The 19,820-nt window shown below is 43.6% G+C and overlaps 1 long non-coding RNA gene across 1 annotated transcript; it reads right to left on the reverse strand.

Moving 5' to 3' along the window:
• Nucleotides 1–6,794: 6,794 nt before the first annotated feature.
• On the reverse strand, nucleotides 6,795–12,150 carry LOC144340080 (uncharacterized). The gene is made up of 2 exons (XR_013415799.1): nucleotides 12,085–12,150; nucleotides 6,795–8,472 (listed from the first exon to the last, which is right to left on the reverse strand). It is a non-coding gene; the product is annotated as an uncharacterized LOC144340080 (long non-coding RNA).
• Between the last annotated feature and the right edge of the window lie 7,670 nt (nucleotides 12,151–19,820).

Consider the following 19,820-nt stretch of genomic DNA (forward strand, 5'->3'; position numbering starts at 1 on the left):
CAGACAAATGCTTTCCCTTCTTGCTGTCTGCCACCTCTCCCTTTAAAACTGCTAACTAAATCACCATTTACTTTATCACCATTTACTTTAAAACTGCTAACTAAAAAGCCAAAGACCAATGACCTTGGTCCTCTCTGACCAGGCCCCAGGTGAGAACTATGTCATAAGGGGCAGTGGCCACAGGATGTGGTGTTTGGCTGGAATGATGTAACCTCTGCCCTTTGACACCGTCATGTAACTGGGTTGTCAGCTAGAGCCCTAAATAATAAAATGCAAATAAAACCCCCATTCCTTATAGAATGGGACCCCAGCCAGCTTCCCAATCTCAATGAGGATTCTTGAAAGTCAGATATTTCCCTGGTCTCCTCACATTCTGATTTTCTGCTTCCACTGAATCCTGGATCTTTCTCCCTCCCATCTTTCATATTTTAGCTGTTCCCTTCTCCCTATCCTTAATCTACCCAGAGAGTCAGCTCCTTTACCGTATTTCTCCTAAACCTCACTCATCCAACGCCATTACATTACTTATTAAAGACCAATGTGTCTGTGTTTGTGTGTGTGTGCGTGTGTGTGTGCGCGCGTGCGCACATGTAGGGGTTTCTTTAGAGAACAGCACAGCAGGTAAAATAGACTGTTGGACAGTATCAGTCTTAAAACATCTCTGAGGCTCCCTTGCCTGGGCCCCAAATCCAGAATGGGGAATGTTCACTGGCCTTCTCTTCTGGTAGCTGCCAGCTCAATTTCTGGGACTTCTTCACTTGCTTTCAACCTCCTTGTCTCCATGCTGGCTCACTTACTCCCTGCCCCCTAAAAATCATATTTGTGTGTTTAAGGCTAAAGAGCATTAATTTTTATTTATTTTTTCTTAAAGTGTTCCATCCTTATTGAGGCATATTTGAAGGATACAAAATCGCGTATATTTAAAGTGTGCAATTCTATCAGTGTTGACATACACACAGCCATAAAACCATCACTTCCAAACAATATTTCCACCATCACCTAAAGTTATCTTGTGCCCTTTTAATCCATTCTTCCCTCAATCCCTTCCCTAGGCAACTAGTGATATTCTTTTTCTATACAGATTAGCTTGTATTGGTAGGATGCAGTGATTCACACTTACAATCAAGCACGTTGAGAGGCCAAGGTGGAAGGATTGTTTGAACCCAGGAGTTCAAGACCAGCCTGAGCAACATAGTGAGACCTCATCTCTACAAAAAAAAATAAACAAAATTAGGTGGGCATGGTGGTGCATGCCTGTGGTCCCAGCTACTGAGGAGGCTGAGTGGGATGATCTCTTGATCCTGGGAGATTGAGGCTGCAGTGAACTGAGACTGCACCACTGTACCCCTGCCTGGGCAACAGAACAAGACTCTGTCTCACAAAAAAAAAAAAAAAAAATTAGCTCATATTTTCTAGTGTTTTATATAAATGGAATCATACAGTATGTTCTTTTTTTGCCTGGCTTCTTTCACTCAGTATGATTTTGAGATTCTTCTCTGTTATTGTGTGTATCAATAGTGTGTCTTTACTGCAGAGTGGTATTCCATTGTATAGAAGTACCACAGTTTGTCTGTCATTCATCTACTAGTGGATTTGGGTTGATTTTGGGGTTTGGCTCTGTATAAAGCTCCTGTGAATACTCACATTCAAGTGTTTGGGTTTGATGCTTTCTTTTCTCTTTGATAGATACCTATAGTGGGATGGTTGGGTTGTGTTGTAGATGTATGTTTAACTTTAAGAAGCTGTCAAACTGATTTCCCAGTTGGTTGTGCCATCTTATACTCTCTCCAACTGTGTAGGAGAGTTTCAGTTGCTCTGGGTCCTCACCAACATTCAATATGGCCTGTCATTTTAAAGTCAGCCACCTACCTTGTTTTATGTTTTTGTGTTTTGAGTTTTTAAAAAAATGTACTTAAGTTTAGCCAACTCTTGTCTTCATTATACCAAAGTTTACAGGATTAAAACCAGATTATTTCTGTTGCTCCAGTGATATTAATAGTGTCCACTCTTAACCCCCAAAGTGTCCTGGTTTGGATGCTAAAGTATATGTTTTATCTGCTTCCAGCCCGAGTGGCCATGCCCCCAGGCTGTCCTTCCACAGCCACACAGCCCATCAAGGCATTCTGCTCAATGAAGACATTTCCTTCCTCTGAAAGAGACTTTCCTGCTAAACACCTTTTTTCCTTACTACAACCTGATTACAGTAAGCAAGGATGGCATAACATAACCATCCAAATAAGTTGAAAACTTTTGCCCACACAAAAACCTGCACACTGTTTCATATTTGCCAATACTTGGAAGCAACCAAGATGTCCTTCAGCAGGTGAACGGATAAACAAAACGTGGCATATCCAGACAATGGAATATGATACAGCAGGAAAAAGAAATGAGCTCCAGACATTCTGGAAAGGTAAATCTGTAGAGGTCATAAAAAGATCATCTCTTTGAAGTCTGGATATTTGGTAAAAACAAATCAGTGGTTAACAGGGGCTTGGAGTGGGGAGGGAGGGATGAATAGGTGGTGCACAGAGGACTTTTAGGGTAGTGAAATGATTCTGTTTGATAGTGGAATGGTGGATACATGGCATTATGCATTTGTCAAGATCCATGGGACTGTATATCATAGAGTGAATCCTAACGTGAACTATGGACTTTAGTTAAAAGTGTTCCCGTATTGGTGCATCCGTTTTAGCAGGTATACCCCACTGATGCCACATGTTCCTAGTGCTGAGAAGAGACCCTCCTCGTGATATGCTCTGACTTTTTTCTCAGCATGGTCAGGCTTCCCTTACCCCTTTCTGCCACCCACCTGCCCATCTGCTGCCGGTGGCTTAAGTTTAGCCAACTCTTGTCTTCATTACATCAAAGTTTACAGGATTAAAACCAGATTATTATTATTATTAAAACCACCAAAGTGGCTGGTGGCCCCTTTGTTACTCACATAACTGTTTGTGGGGCCTTCACGTGTTTTTACAGAAGCTCAGTGACATCCCAAACTCAGGGGACCTGACAACTTTCCATGGGCCTGTGGCCTGGGGCAATTCTACCTTCCTGTCTGAAAATGAGGTGGCCAGACCACTGCTATTTAGGGGTCCTCTGTTCTGAACCCTGAGTAACCCCATGGTTGGGGATCCCCCTGTCTTGCACAATGATGGAATTGGGAGGATGTTTGTCTTCCTGTCGGTTAGTTCCACTTCAGTGCTGTGCAGCCTGCTTGCTTAAATGGCTTGCTTAATTCAGTTCCCAGAATAAATCTTTGCTTAGATCCTGAATTACGTGACCTATTAATAACAAAAATAGCCACCTTAATGAAAAGTACTTTGCTGACCTCATATCATCTCTGAATATCATGTGTTATTAGTCACATTTTATGGATTGGAAAACTGAGGCTCAGAAAGGTTAAGCTACTTACTTGCCCATGGTCACACAGCAAATATTGGCAGAGCTAGCCTTCAAACCTAGGTTTTTCTGACCCCAAGGGCTTTCTACACTCCATTCCTAGTGTAAACAGTAGGATGATCATGTTTAGTTGCTTTTAAAGGGTTATTTTTTTTTTAATGAGGAGGCTGGTCTTTAGGAGTTTCAGTAGAAAGGGATGCGCTTAAAAGTTAATAAAATCATCAATGTTTTGACACATTGGAAAAGAGCATGAAGTCAGTGGGGTGGAGGGAGACAAATTCATACTTGCTAAGGGCACTTCTCTGAATCTTGAGGCAATTCTAAATATAGTTCTCCAGAAACTGCTACTAATCATTAGAGTGACCAGCAGTTACTGATCGTATACCATGTGTGAGACTGCAGTCATCCCACTGAATAGACATTATTTTGCAAATTCTCACAACCTCATGAAGTTAGTACTATTGGGAGCCCCATTTAACAGATGAGCCAACTAAGGTCAGTTAAGTCCTTGTCCATACCAATGCCCCTGTAAATGAGGGAGTAGGTGTGTTCAGGAATGCCAGCACTTCCTTCTGTTTCAATCTGTTTGGCTGTCTGACTGTTTCATGTATTTATTTTCTTTCTATCCTGCTGGATGTTTGTTTCATAAGGGTTGTAGTTATCTGTCTGGTTCACGTCTACAATCCTAGCTACTTGACACATCATAGAGACTCCAGCACTATTTTTTGAATAAGTGGATGGGAAGCATGGCATCGCTTCCGTTTAGGTTCTGGGTCCACCTTGTGTAATAGGAAAATGAAAAGCCTCATAGGAATACAGGGGATACTGGGGTAGGATTTTCACAGGAGTTTGAGGTGTTTTCAGAACTTTAGTGGCTAGTTTGAAATGTGTTTTGTGGTGCTTTGGGGAAGCTTCAGCTCCTTCTTCTCTTGTCTTCCCACTACCCTCTGGCCCAGTTCTTTTCCAGGTTCCTCTAGTGCAGGTCAGGATGGAGATTCTATACCATAATAAGGGCAGAGCCCTGTAGAGAATGTCACCCATCACTTTCCTTCTTAGAACTGCCCTGTTCTCATTGCACATGGACAGAGAGAGGACTTAGAGCTAATTTACATGCTTCTTGTTGGTTTTTTAAAAAGTGAAATAAAAATGCTCCCCTGCCAGGACTGTGACATCACCCAGGGCTGTGATTAGCTGGAAACAGGTGAGTAGATAAAATTAATCTTAAAAATTATTCACCATTCAATGTTCAGAAAATTCCAGAATGTGGCAGTCCACTTGATTGAGGAGGAGTTCAGAATTCATCCAGGGTCACCAGCAATCGGTTCTAATATAACTAACATTTTCAAAATGTTAATATCTCACTTACTGTGATGCTAAGGACAGTAAGTGTGTGCTGCCTTTACTTATCCACTTCGTTTTATCATTTGTATGTAAAATATGTTTGCCTTTACCCAACCTACCAACCCCCAGGTTTTTTGAGGTATAATTGGCAAATAAAATTGCATAAATTCAAGCTATACAACTTGATATTTTGATATATGTATACATTGCAAAATGATCACTGCAATCAAGCTAATTAACATATCCTTTACTTCACGTAGGCAGCATTTTCCTCCTTCCTTCCTTCCTTCCTTCCTTCCTTCCTTCCTTCTTTCCTTTTTTTGGTAAGAGTCTCTCGAAGTCTCCAGCTACTATTGTATTGGGGTCTATCTTTCTCTTTAGCTCTAATATTTGCCCTATACATCTGGATGCTCCAGTGTTGGGAGCATATATATTTAAAATTGTTATATCCTCTTGCAGAATTGACCACTTTTTTAGGTAAGAACACTTGAGATCTACACTCTTAGCAGGTTTCAAGTATACAATACCACATTGTTAACTATAGTTACATTACTGTACATTAGACATCTGTTTGCTTTTATATGTGTGAATTATTTGGTTTTACTAGAAATATATTAACATTGCACAAGAGATTGCCTATGGTCGTCCATTACATTAGTGGCCCCAGTGAGTCATGATCCCCCTTCCCACATCTCCAGGTATTCATGTCCTTGTGTAGGTGCCCCCCTTGAGTCTGGGCTGGATGTGTTTCTTGCTTTAAGCAGTAGAATGTGGCGGGAGGGACGCTGTGTCTGTTCTGGGATGAGGATGTAGAGTCATGGCATCCTCTGCTCCTATGCTTTGGGAGTCCTGGGCCACTGTGTAGGAAGGAAGTCCAGCTACTCTACTGGAGAGACTACATATGGTAGCCTCAAGGAGAGGGAGAGGCCTTGAGACATGACGAGAGACAGAAGCCCAACTGTCCCATTCCATGTTGAACCAGACTTTAGTCAACCCATTGGCTCAATATACTCACATGAGTGACCACCAGCAAGCTAGCAGAGTCTAGATTGGATCTGTTACTTGCTCAACCACAGAGCTGAGCCTGGTACAGATTGTAGAATCATGATAAAATAAAATAATTGTTACTTTAATCCACTGCATTTTGGGATGGCTTCTTATGCAGAAATTGATGACCAAAATATTATATAAAAGCAAAGATTCTCAATCCTGGCTATCTAAAAGTACCATCACCCAGGATTCTAACCCTTCAGAGATTCTGATTTGATTGGTCTTGGGTGAGACATCATATATAAAGTTTTTTAAAGTTTTACTTTAAAGATGAATACACAGGATAAATGGAGGAACAAATGGTGGTATATACATGCAATGGAATATTATTCAGGCATAAAAATGAATGAAGTACTTATATGTGCTACAATGTGGATGAACCATCAAAACCTTCAAGAGAAGTCAGTCACAAAAGGTCACATATGATTCCATTTATACCAGATACCCAGAATAGGCAAATTCATAAAGACAGACAGCAGATCGATGGTTGCCAGGGACTAGGGTAGGGGACATGGGGAGTAACTGCTTAATGAGTATGAAGTTTTCTTTCAGGTTGATGAAAATGTTTTGAAACGAGATAGAGGTGGTGGTTGCACAACATTGTGAATGTACTAAATGCCATTGAATTGTTCACTTTAAAATGGACATGAAAAAGGTAATTTTGTGTAAATTTCACCTCAATTAAAAAGAAGAATCGGAAAAGGGAGACAAAAGAGGAGGTTAAAGTGAGGCAATGTGGGAAGGACTTGGCCTGATATTGCTGGCTTTGAAAATGAAGGATGATGTTATGAGCCAACGAATGCAATGGCCTCTAGGAGCTGGAAAAGACAAGGAAAGGGATTCTCCCCTAGAGCTTTCATACAGGAATGCAACCCTGCCAACACCTTGCTTTTAGCCCAGGAAGACCTGTGTTGAACTTCTAACCCACATTCTAACTTTTAACTATAACATAAAAACTTGTGTAGTTTTAAGCCACTAAAAAATACACAATCATTTTAGCTTTATTTTAAGTTTTATTTTGGGGCATAACAGTTTGATAAGGTTTCACATATGTTTAGATTCATGTAACCACAGCCACCACAATAGGATACAGAGAGTTCATCACACACAAACTCTCTCATTCTTCCCTTTGCAGTCACACATCTTCTACCCCTAACCCCTGGCAACCACTAATTGTTTCCCCATTACTATCATTTTTCCTTTGCCAGAACGTCTTTGCTTTGTTTCACATCTTAGGAGGAAAAACATTTCTTTAGTATCAATTTTGGAGCATGTCTGTTGGTAATGAATTCTTTCAGATTTCATTCATTGAGAATGTCTTTATTTCATCTTCATTCCTGAAGGATGTTTTCACTGGATATTGAATTCCAGATTGACAGTTTTTTTCTTTTTCAGCACTTTAAAAATGTTATTCCATTTCCTCTGGCCCACTTTTTTTATTTCCTGAGGAATCCACAGTTATTCAAGTCAATGTTTCCCTTTATATAAAGTATCATTTTTCTCTGGCTGTTTTCAAGATGTTTTGCCTTAGTTTTTAGCAGTTTAATTATGATGCATCTGGGCACGGTTTCCTTTGGGTTTTGTTTGTTTCTTTGCATCCTACTCTTCTCCTTCTCCCTCTGGAACTCTAACAATATGAATGTTAAACTTTTTCATATTGTCTCACATGCCTCCAATACTCTGTTCATTAATTTTTAATTTTTTCCTTTTGTTCAGATTGGATAATTTCTATTCAATCTTCAATTTACTGACTTTCTCCATTTTGCTGTTAATCCTATCCAGGCAATATTTTATTTCAGTCATTGTAATTTTCAGTTCCAAAAAGTTTCTCTTTTGTCCTTCTTTGTATCTTGTATTTCTTTGCTGAGACATTTTTTTTGTTTCAAGAGAATTTTCCCTTACTTCTTGGAATATGGTTATAATAGCTGCCTTTGCATCTTTAATAATTTCAACATTGTGTCATCTTGCAGTTGGCATCTGTTGATTGTTCTTTTCCCAATAAGTTGAAGTTTTTCTTGTCTTTCATATGTCAAGTAGTTTTGGATTGTGTCCTGAACGTTTTGAATATTACATTATGAAGATCCGTATCTTGTTTAAATCCTAAAGCAAATTTTGAATTTTGTTTTGTTTTGTTTTGTTTTAGCAGGCAATCAATCTAATTAGGCTCGAGACTCAAGTTCTGACCTGTGGACTGTAGTTCTAGTATCAGTTCAGTTTTCAAAGCCTTTGCAGTGCTATGGGAATCTGTTGTGTGTATGTTGCCCAGTGGCCATTTGGTGGTCTGGATCATAGTCTCCTGCACAGTTCAGTTCTCACACCATGTGCAGCTTAGAAGTAAGCCTCAGAGTTCATATGGAACTGCTCTCTTGAGCTCTCTCCTTTCTGAGATTATTCTGGTACTTTTGGCCCCCTGGAGCCCCATTTTTTTTTTGTCCTCTGGTTAGAAAGCTAGGTCTTTAGTTTTTCTACCTTGCTGCATACATCTCATGGCTATACCTGAGTCTGTCCCACCAGGCAGTGTATGAACAGAGAGAGAGAAAAGGCAATGGTATTTTGTCCTACCGTCTTGGGACCACAACCTCTCTAGTGGAGGGAAGACTCACTTCCCTCAGAGCTTTAAGTATTTCGGTACTCTGTATGCTGCTGTTGCCATTGTTGTTACTGCTGCCACTATGGGATTACCTGGGGGTTGGGTGGGAGAGAGTGGAGAAAAGATTTAAAAACTGGGGACTTTCTCCACTTCTTATGACTCTTAGGTATCCCACAACCACCTTGGGTCAGAAAGTGAGGATTCTTTTTAGAGCCCTGCTTACTTTTGGTGTGCACATCCAGGTCAGACTAATGAGTCCAGGCCAGATGATACCAGAGGGGATAAAAGATAAGAGACTCATGGTGGTTTTGGTGGTACTTCATATTCTGATCTCTTTCCCCAATCCACCTGCTCCTATTTACTTGTCATTGTCCTCAGATAGCTGTTCAACGTAGTCTATCCAGGGTTCATTGTTGCATTTGGTGGGAGAAACAGGATAGGGTATGCTTACTCCACCTTGCCCAGAACAAAAACTCCAATATATATGTCTTAATCCAACACTATAAATGGTTAATAAACTTTGCCTTCAACAACAGGCACAATGACCAATGCTAATTGCCAGGATTGCCTGCAATAGCTGTGTTCTTTCTGCTGGATAGAGACTCCTGGGCCACCTTAAGGGTTAGCTGAGGCAGGCACTGCTATCATGGGTCACTCCTGAGGCCAAGCTACTTGAAGCAGCTCCTGTCTTCTCAGGTCCTGGTTCCTGCCTTCATCTTCCTATTCCTCCCACCCAACGCAGTCCAAGTGCTAAGTAAGGTAGCCTCATCTCAGAGCTTACCTGAACCATTACAGAAGCGTCAGTGAGGAATTGGAGCCTGGAATGTCTGACTGAGAAGTTTGGTCATGACTTAATAAGTAAAGGAAGCTCCTGAAGATTCTCAAGTAGCAACATAATGTAATCATTATCATTAAAATAATAATTAACATTTATTAAGCCATGTACTATCCTATATGTTTTTACATACATTATTGTATATACGTTATTACATTAAGTCTTCTGATATGGTTTGGATTTGTGTCCCCACCCAAACCTAATGTCAAACTAATCCTCAATGTTGGAGGAAGGACCTGGTGGGAATTAACTGGATCATGGGGACAAACTTCCCCCTTGCTATTCTCATGATAGTGAGTGAGTTCTCATGAGATCTGGTTGTTTATAAATGTGTAGCACTTCCCACTTTGCTCTCTGTCTCCTTCCTGCCACCTTATGAAGATGCGCCTACTTCCCCTTCACTTTACACCATGATTGTAAGTTTCCTGAGGCCTTCCCAGCCATACTTCCCATATAGCCTGTAGGACTGTGAGTCAATTAAACCTCTTTTCTTCGTAAATCACCTAGTTCTCATGTAGTTCCTTATAGCAACATGAGAACAGGCTAATACATCCTCCAAACAGGTTACAGGATAGATACTATTTTTCATTTGCAGATGAGGAAACTACTTTTACCTGGAATTGACACGTTACTAACATCAAAGGGTCAGGAAAGTGCCATTCTAACCTATGTTGAGGAGGAGAAGAACTGGATGAGCCCAGACACATATAAGCTTGTGACCTTGGGCATTAATTCCCTCTTCTGCAAAAAGGGGATAGCAATGGTGTCCACCCTGTTGTGCTGACAGGATAAGATTATGAATGTAGCATGCTTAGCACAGTGACTGGCACAAAGAAGGCACTCATAAATCACCATTTTTATTTGTTTCCCTTCTTCAATGTAGCTGAACCAGCACGTACAGTTCTACTTGAATCTCCAAGAACTGGCAGGTCTCCTGGACTAGACTCCATTTTTAGTGATAATTGGATGCTTATTATCACCTAGAGATCTGGCTTGACAGCTATTTTGCACTTTACCAAGAAAAAACAAGTAGCTATGCCTTGGTGGCAGTCAGATGGCCAACACATTAAAATGAGTTTGCACAACCCACCACTTTATCTATGGTCAAGTGTTTAAAACCTCATCTCATGTATTTAATCAATTCCATTAAAATGTTTTTCTCTCAATTTCTGTGAAGATGCAGGGGAAAAAAGGTAATATGTATTCATCTCTAGCATTTTCATTTGATGTGTGAGGTCATAGTTAAAAGCAGCTACCACACATTTGGTCAAGAGTTCAGGGACAATCTGGGCAGCAGGGAGCAGTAATGTCTCCATTTAAGATGCAGGAGCCAATGACTAGGTCAGTAATCTTCCACTGGCTTCAATGAGAGCCCTGACATGGAAAGGAGTAAGGAAGAGGAGATTGTGGGAGGAAACACAGCTGGGCAACTGCATTGTGGAGACACAGGGACTGCCAGCCAATTGTCTTGGACTTGCCTATGCCAAACGTTCTGGAAATGGACTAAAGTGGGAGGAATATCACAACAAGGTGGAACTGGTGGCTAGTAGGAGGAGCAGGGAATCAGCAGGGGCTGTGACATCAGAGGAATCCTGTTAATGGGTGTTCGCTACTGGCCAGTTGTTTAACCTCTTTGAGCCTTGATTTCTTTAACTACCAAGTGGGCAAAAAAAATACCTATCTCGTATGATTGTGGGGAAAGCAGATGAGAACATGTGTGTGGCACAGCCATGGGGACTGGGGGCCCAGGGCTTGCTCAGTAGTGCTACTTTCCCCTTTCCAACTCGGATGTCAGAGGGGACCATCTGCCCTCCAAGATCTAGAGGAGAGGATCTCAAATCCTCACCCCACCAGTGCCCAGTTTTAGATTTTGGTGAAGCCCCAGGCATAATATTTCTTGCTTCCACTCCACTATGCTTTCCTCAGTTAGGTTTTTGATCTAGCCAGATGTTGACCTCAGCTTCAGACACACACAGACTCAACACTCACACTCTTACACACGTACAAACACACATGCTCACACACACACTAATAAACATACACACACACCACTCACACATACTCATATATGCACAATCTCACACACATACATGCAACACACACTCACACTCCCACACACATACATACTCTCACACACACAAGTACATACATGACCTATGTTCACTGAAATAATATTGTTCAGCACATTGTGTATACAACATTTTAGGAAACATCTTTTAAAAAGTGTATTAAACTCACGTTTCTGTCATTATCCTATTATAAACCCTTCCATTCACAGATGATAAACTCTTAACCACACAGGGCATCCGTAATGATCTGAGCATCCTCTTTTGAACATTTGTCTACAAACACTTCACTACACACATAGGCCCTCACATGCACAATCCCTCCCTCACACAGCCCTTACATTCAAGACCGCTGTGTGTGTTCCAGCTGTGATGAAACTCTGGGGCTATGGAGGAGAGTTATGCTATCAAAGCACAGGGGTACAAATTGAGTACAGTCTGGTTTTTTGAAGTCTTGGACATGTCCACTTAGGCTGTACGTCTTGCCACATTTCCCCTGCCCACTGTTATCCCTTTCTCCCCTTCCTTCTCTCTTCCCTCGCTCTGCCTTTCTGGCCCCTACTAGGGCACTTTTTTCTAACGTAAGGTGGTCTAGCATTTCTTTGTTGTCTTCTTTCAGCTGAAGCCCATAGGCTCTTGTTTTCTGCTTCCAAAGGCTCATAGAGGTGTTCTAAACACACATGGTTCCTGTCCCAAGGACTTCTGGAGCAGCTGGAGAAATGCAATATGCTTGTTTTGCTCTGTTGCCTTCTTCCTATGCAGTGTTCTATGGCCAGGCGTGGCAGTGGCAGTGGTGTTAATACCTGGAGAGTATTCCATGCTTGTCTCCATTACTGCTAACTTCCCAGGGTCCCCACTTGCACAAAATATGCCCTGGATCAACACAGACTAACTGATGGCGTAAACACAGCTGATGGCATCAATCACTTTATGATGCAGATTAGATCTACGTTCTTTCTAGAACAGGGGCACCCATCACCACTGCCATCAGAGGTCATTGGACATTACTACTAACTTGGGTGACACTAAAAGGATCTGGGATACAATCCTAGCTAATTCGATGCCCACTGTCTGACATTGGGTGAATTGCTTCACCAATCTCTGCCTCAATTTCTTGACCTTTAAAATGGGGGTGATGGTACCTGTCCCCAGAGCCAAATGTACTGTGAAGTGAGTGAAGTTGAACCTTAGGTAGCCCTCACTTCTAAAGACCTGCTTTTGTACCTAATTTCATGTTGGTAAATTGGTGTTCCTTTTCCTTTCTAAAGAAATTTTTTCTCTTGTTTCAGTCTATTTGTATTAGATCATATGTGTTCCTTTTCCAAAAAGTTTCCCCAAATTGTATACAATTCTGGACCCATAAAAGCTGGTTTCTGTGTGGGTTGGGAGGAGAAAATGAGATGATGTCTGTAAATGCTCAGCCTAGACTGTTCTGAGTGCTCCAGGCATGGAAGCCATTGCAGAGAAAGCACCAGGACATCTGAACCCTTCCTGCTGGCACCTTCTTCTCCATGTCCCCCCTAAATGGGCCTGCCAACTGGGGCGAACTTCTGCAGGACACAGTCACTCAGGCCTTGGAGCCTGCGTCCAGCTTCTCTCAGGCACAGATGCATCCCTCCTCTTGATGCACGCAGCTTGGAAGCTTTCCCTAGACACAGCCAGCTTGACAGAGGCCACATCATTCAAACCCCCTGCCAGTTCCCCTCCAGCTGACATGGTGGCACCAAATGGGAGGAACTCCATATTCGTCTGTTCTCACATTACTATAAAGAAATACTTTGCCTGTAATCCCAGCACTTTGGGAGGCTGAGACGGGTGGATCACAAGGTCAGGAGATTGAGACCATCCTGGTTAACACGGTGAAACCCCATCTCTACTAAAAATACAAAAAATTAGCCTGGCGTGGTGGCGGGTGCCTGTAGTCCCAGCTACTCGGGAGGCTGAGGCAGGAGAATGGCGTGAGCCCAGGAGGCGGAGCTTGCAGTGAGCTGAAATCGCGCCACTGTACTCGATCCTAGGCGACAAAGCGAGACTCCATCTCAAAAAAAAAAAAAGAAAAAGAAATACCTAAGACCTAAGACAGGGTAATTTATAAAGAAAAGTTTACTTGGCTTATGATTCTGCAGGCTGTACAGGAAGCGTGGCAGCTTCTGCTTCTGGAAAGGCCTCAGGAAACTTACAACCATGGCAGAAGGCAAAGGAGCCAGATGTCTCACATGGCTAGAGCAGAAGGAAGAGAGAGAGAGGGGAAGTGCTACATATTTTTAAACAACCAGATCTTGTGAAAATTCTATCACAAGAACAGCACCAAATGGATGGTACTAAACCAGTGGTCCCCAACCTTTTTGGCACCAGGGACCAGTTTTGTGGAAGACAATTTTTCCACGGACTGGTGAGTGGGCGGGAAATGATTTCCAGATGAAACAGTTCCACCTCAGATCATCGGGCATTAGATTCTCAACTTAGATCCCTCACATGCGTAGTTCACAATAGGCTTCAAACTCCTGTGAGAATCTGCCACCACCACTGATCTAACAGGAGGTGGAACTCAGGCGGTAACGCTCTCTCATTTGCTACTCACCTCCTGCTGTGTGGCTGGGTTCCTAACACGGTAAGTACCCATCCATGGCCTTGGGTTGGGGACCCCTGTACTAAGCCATTCATGAAGGATCCACCCCCATGATCCAATCCCCTCCCACCAGGCCCCACCTCCAACATTGGGATTACAATTACACAATAGATCTGGGCGGGGACACAGATCCAAACCATATCAAAGTCCCTCTCGCTACCCCGCTGCAAAGACTTTGTTATGGCCACTTGGGACCTGGCCTACTGCAGTGTGTTCCCGTGTTCCATTTTCTGCACCTCAGGTCCACAAAACTGGCATATGGATTCATCACCATTCTTTCTCCAGAACACACTGTCATCATTGGTCCCCATCTGGCCTGCTGTTACCTGATTATGCTTTTTGTTTTATTCTTTAATGTAATACGGACTGCAAGACCATCACCCAGAACAAGAGCTAGGACCTTGATAGAACCTACAGCTAACTTCACCTGCACCTTCAAATGTTTGGATTTAATTCAGAAAAGACTCCAGTTCTCCCAATAATCCACAGCTGCCGTGTACACTAGCCCCCAACCCATGTCTTCTTTCCCCGTTGGTTACATATCTTCAAAAGAAGTTCAGAGCAATCATATTAGCCATTTGATAGGGTATTTGGTAAGGGCTTGGGTAGAGGATCAAGTTGAAATCAATGATTTAAATTAGGTTTTTGCGTTTATGTTTGTTTTCTCATTCAACAAATCTCTCGTGCTCTCCTCCTTTTAGGCCTTGCAGGTTCATCAAGATGTCCTTGAGGTTCTGAGGGAAATGATCCAGATTCTCCTGAGTTCTCCCTCCCACCTAAGCAGGAGGCTGCCCCTGGCAGTAACCCTGGGCTGCCATGCAGGATCCTGGGAGGCTGGGCTGGAGTGGGGGCTGGGCGGGCAGGAGCCTGCATGTGCAACTGTGCTAATAAGTCATATCTGAAGCCAGAATCAGAAGGGAAACAAGGTCACCAATGTAAAGGGGTCAGCGGAGCAGGAGACAAAGTCATGAGAACCAGGGCTGCCCACCCGGAGTCGGGGGAAAAGCAGAGGATGAGGGTGCAGTCCAGGGGAGCTGAACTGGGGGGAACTTCACCCGACTGCCTTTTCAGGCTGGGGAGCCCCTGCACTTCGCTGCTCTTGGACATCTCTGACCTCCCCAGACCTCACCCCTGCACTGGTGCCTCTCAGCACTGGCTCTCTTTAAAGTCACCTGGGCAGCTTTACGAGAATGCCTGTGTCTGCCTCCACCCCCAAGGCTTCAGATTTGCTTGGTCCGGGGTGAAGCCCAGGCACTGTGTGTTCATGAAGGTCCTCCAGGTGATTCCAGTGTGCAGCCAGCACTAAGGCTGCCCCCGAGAGTGCAGGGTTGGGGCTCTATCCATCTGCCTGGGGCGGGCCTTGATGTCATCTGGCGAGCTTGGGATATGGGAGACTCCCAAGAAGCTCAAGGCTAAAACTGACTGAGCCCCAGCCACTCCCTACCTGTAACTCCTGTCTTTAGCTGTCTCATGGATCTGGGCACAGTGGAGAGGCATGAGTTAGGCATGGGCAGGAGTTGGAGTCTGAAGGCCACACGGTTGTTAGGTCTCTCTTGAAGGTCCTCACTTCTTGGTCTCCCAGCTTGAGGGCTGCCAGTTGGCACAGCCATAGTCAGTGAGGGTCAGAGAGCTCCTTCCTTTGGGACCTGGCTCCTCCTGCTTGGCTTGGAGGGGTGGTGGGCCTCTCAGTTCTTTCCGAGAGCCACACTTCCCCAAATGTCTGGGGCACTGGGGAGGGATTGGAAGTAGCAGTGGAGAAACAGCAATTTCTTTAAGAATGAGCGTTTGGGGTGGAAAAGCTGTGAGAATACTGCATGTAGCAATGGGTGATACAGCAGGGCTGTGTCTGGAACCAGTGGAGGTTTCTCTGGGGCCCACCTTGGCACACTCCGTCAGGATGTTGGCTTGTGGGTGGAGCACCCGGCATGGATCTGCAGGGCTTTGGATAGTGCCTTTCAATACCAATAGGCAAACTTGGGCCTAGACTGGTGAATAAAGCAGCTAGAAAAGGATTTTACTGATAAGTAGGGTAGCCATGGGGGTGAAGATGAGGGGTTTGGGGCAGGGGTAAAGTGTTTCTGTGGAGGGATGTTTGCTACCACCAGAATGGTGTCAGGATGTGAAGAGGGGGCAAGCTGGTGACAAGATCTTGGGTAGTTGCACTCAAGGACACAGTGTGACCTGGACTGGGGTTGCTGGTGTAGGGGGTGTGGTTGTGCTAGCAGAGGCTGGCTCAGTGGGGCCCGAGCATCCCTGTGGCCCACCCCCACTGTTCTCTGCAGGGAATGGCTGGCTTGCGGGTCCCTAACTGGCATCCTCACTGCATCTCCAGAGCAGTGGCACCCTGGGCGGTCTCTTTCTCCTGCACCGTCACTGCCATCTTGCCACAGTGAGCAAGCATCCCTGTAGCCCCCACACTGGGCTGCCTCCATGCTCTGGCCGTCTCTCCTCTGGTCAGGGGAAGATAGAGCATGTCCTGGGTTTTTTTTTTTTTTCTCTTAGGTCCTCTGGTTTACAAGGCTAGGTTTTTGGAGATGGTAAAATTAAAGGTCACTGAAAACATGGCCCATCTGCTTTGTGTGTTCTGAGCCACCAGGTCAGATCGGGTGCTTCAGGTCACCACCGTGAACTGTCAGGCTGTGAGCTTCCTCAGAGCAAGCCTCTTCAAGGAGCACTGCCTGCTCTCAAATTGGAAGACTTGTCTTGGTGGCCAGCTTTCCAAGGAACACAGAATTGAAGCACAATGTTATCAGCATGGAAGAGGGGGCCCTTGAGTCCATCAAAGGCAAATAGAAATTTCTGGATGCAAACTGGACATTACCAACAACTCCAGCTACTCTCCTGCCTCCCAGCAATAACCTATCATCTTCTGTGGGAAGGAGCCTTGTCTGGTCTGGCTGATCTGGCTCGGCCCAGCCTTGTGTCAACACCCCTCACCCAGCTTCTCTGGGGTGGCTTGGAGGTGATGAGGAAGAAGTGGTGAGACCTCAATCCAGGTGTGGTATGGGCTTAGACTTCAGTAGGTGAATTTTTCTAATCCTTCCTCCTTTCCCCCTCCACCCCAGCATATACTGATTCCTTTAGAATAAAGAAAACTGTGAAGAACAGCTCCTCTAATAGATCTTACCTGCTTGAAAATCCCTCAAGTGTCTTCTGTTGTGGAAAACCCTGTTTTTTTCCTCCCCCAACACTGCCTGTATTAAAAACCTGCTCTTGATAACAAGGGCTTTCAGGTTAGTCTACAGCCTAAGGTAGATCACCTCTACAAGAGTAAAGAGAAGCAGAACAGGATGGTGCATTTAACCAAAACCAAAAGTCTCCTTGTGTGGCCCATTTACATCTGTGTATGAAATACTTAGATTGCCAACCTGGGCAACACAGAGACCCTATCTCTACAAAAAGTTTAAAAACTTAGCCGGGCGTGGTGACTTGCACTTACAGACCCAGATACTCAGGAGGCTGAGGCAGGAGGATCTCTTGAACCCAAGAGTTTGAGACTGCAGTGAGCTATGATGACACCACTGCACTCCTGCTGGCAACAGAGCAAGACCCTGTCAAAAAGAAAAAAGAACAAAGAAAGAAAGAAAGAGAGAGAAGAGAGAGAGGGAAAGAAGGAAGGAAGGAAGGAAGGAAAGAAAGAAAGAAAGAAAGAAAGAAAAAAAGAAAGAAAGAAAGAAAGAAAGAAAGAAAGAAAGAAAGAAAGAGAGAGAAAGAAAGAAAGAGAAAGAAAGAGAAAGAAAGAAAAAAGAAAGAAAGGAAGAAAGAAAGGAAGGAAGGAAGGAAAGGAAAGAAAGAGAGAAAGAAAGGAAAAGAGAAAGGAAAGAAAAACAGGAAATGAAAGAAAAGAAAAGAAAAATGCTTAGATTGTAACACCTCACATGGCAGCAACCAGGACAGGCTTGGTGTCAAAACACAAGAAATAGCACAGAATCTATTATTTCTTCTCCAAAGGCCCTTTTCCAAGTTGTACTCAGCGTGGAAATTTTTGCCAACATAAACCTAAGGACAAGAAATTTCTTCCTAGAGATACAACACAGGTGAGACAGACAGGATGGGTGGGGTGGGGAAGCATCACAGAGCATGGGGCTGGTTCAGGGTTCTGGGCTGCCAAATTTACAGAGTTCTTATCTCAGCATCTACATCTGCACAGACTGATGCAGTAGCCTGTAACAACCAGGAGAGGTAAGGCTCCTGAACACGGGGCCTGAAAGTTATGACCTTTGAGCAATTGTAGCCAGAGAGAAGCCTCCTCTGCTATTGGATTTGGAGCCCTAGCAGAGGGGGTGAGCCATCTAGGACAGACTGGAAGACGACAAGGGAGTGTGGCCACAGACAATCAATAGAATGAAAGAAGACACTGTCAACGGGAAGGGATGAAACATTCCTCACAGCCCCATCCGGCTAAGGTTTCATGAGCCATTACCATGGGGGGCCTGGAAGTGAATATGGGAGACATATTATGTTTATTTGTCCTTTGTACATTCACATGCAAGCTGATGATTTGATGAGCAGTATATAGTTTATTCTGTAGTGTGGGATTGGCCACAGGAGTATAATTTAATTAGGGCTGCTCTGCACACTGATTTGCTTAATTTGAAGCCCATTCCTCCCCTGGGCAGGGAAGTCTCTAAGCCTCTGATGGGTAAACGGGAAATTAGGTCATCTGTGGATGACACAGAATGTAGATTAGCCAGGCGCAATGATGCACACCTGTAGTCCCAGCTACTTGGGAGACTGAGGCAGAAGGATCACTTGAGCCCAGGAGTTCAAGGTCAGCCTGGGCAACATAGTGAAACCCTCTATTAAAAAAAACAAAAAACAAAAAAAACAAAAACAAAGAACATAGACATCATGAACAATAAATGCCTACCCAGTGCTTTAACTGGGCATTGCTCCAGAGCCAATATGCTGTCAGGCATGCCAGACATGTCATTGTCATTGTAGCTTCTGCATGGCTATGTATGAACAGGAGAAGTAGATTTCAAACTATAAATCATTTTCAGGATCAAGTCTGAGGTGCCAGTAATTTCATTTCTGGGCCCATTTACCCAGAGCAGAGCAGGACAGCTTGTTGTGGAGCAGGAGATCCATGCTCCATCCATAGAAGAATACCTTGGAGACAGCTGATAGTCTGTGTTTGGGAATGCTGACAACGCTGGCACAAAAGAATGCCCATTTGTATATGCATTCAAGCAGAGAAGAGTAGAAGATACTCACTAAAACTCCAGGGATACGAGGAAGAGGGTGAGGTTTATGTAAAATAGGAACCCTCAGCTAAACAAATATTGGAAATAACAAAAGGGTGGGTGGTGGGGAAAGAAATAGAATATTTTTGGTTATAGCTGCATTTTCATTTAACAGCTTATGAAATGTGGTTCAGAAAAGGGAATAGGACATGATGAAAAGGACAGCTGGTCAATAGAAAAATAGTGGGTGGATTATAAAATAATTTTTAAATTAATGTGTTAGTTTTTCTGCTGTAACAAATTACTACAAGCTTAGTGGCTTAAAACAATGTTAACTTATCTTATACTTTTGGAGGTCAGAAGTTCAAAATGTTTCTTAAAATCAAGGTGTCAAGCATTCCTTCTGAAAACTGGCACAAGACAGGGATGCCCCCTCTCACCACTCCTATTCAACATAGTGTTGGAAGTTCTGGCCAGGGCAATCAGGCAAGAGAAAGAAATAAAGGGTATTCAGTTAGTAAAAGAAGAAGTCAAATTGTCCCTGGTTGCAGATGACATGATTGTATATTTAGAAAACCCCATTGTCTCAGCCCAAAATCTCCTTAAGCTGATAAGCAACTTCAGCAAAGTCTCAGGATACAAAATCAATGTGCAAAAATCACCAGCATTCTTGTACACCAGTAACAGACAAACAGAGAGCCAAATCATGAATGAACTCCCATTC

The sequence above is a fragment of the Macaca mulatta genome, chromosome 3 (genome assembly GCF_049350105.2).
Source record: "Macaca mulatta isolate MMU2019108-1 chromosome 3, T2T-MMU8v2.0, whole genome shotgun sequence".
In the NCBI taxonomy this organism is placed as follows: Eukaryota; Metazoa; Chordata; class Mammalia; order Primates; family Cercopithecidae; genus Macaca; species Macaca mulatta.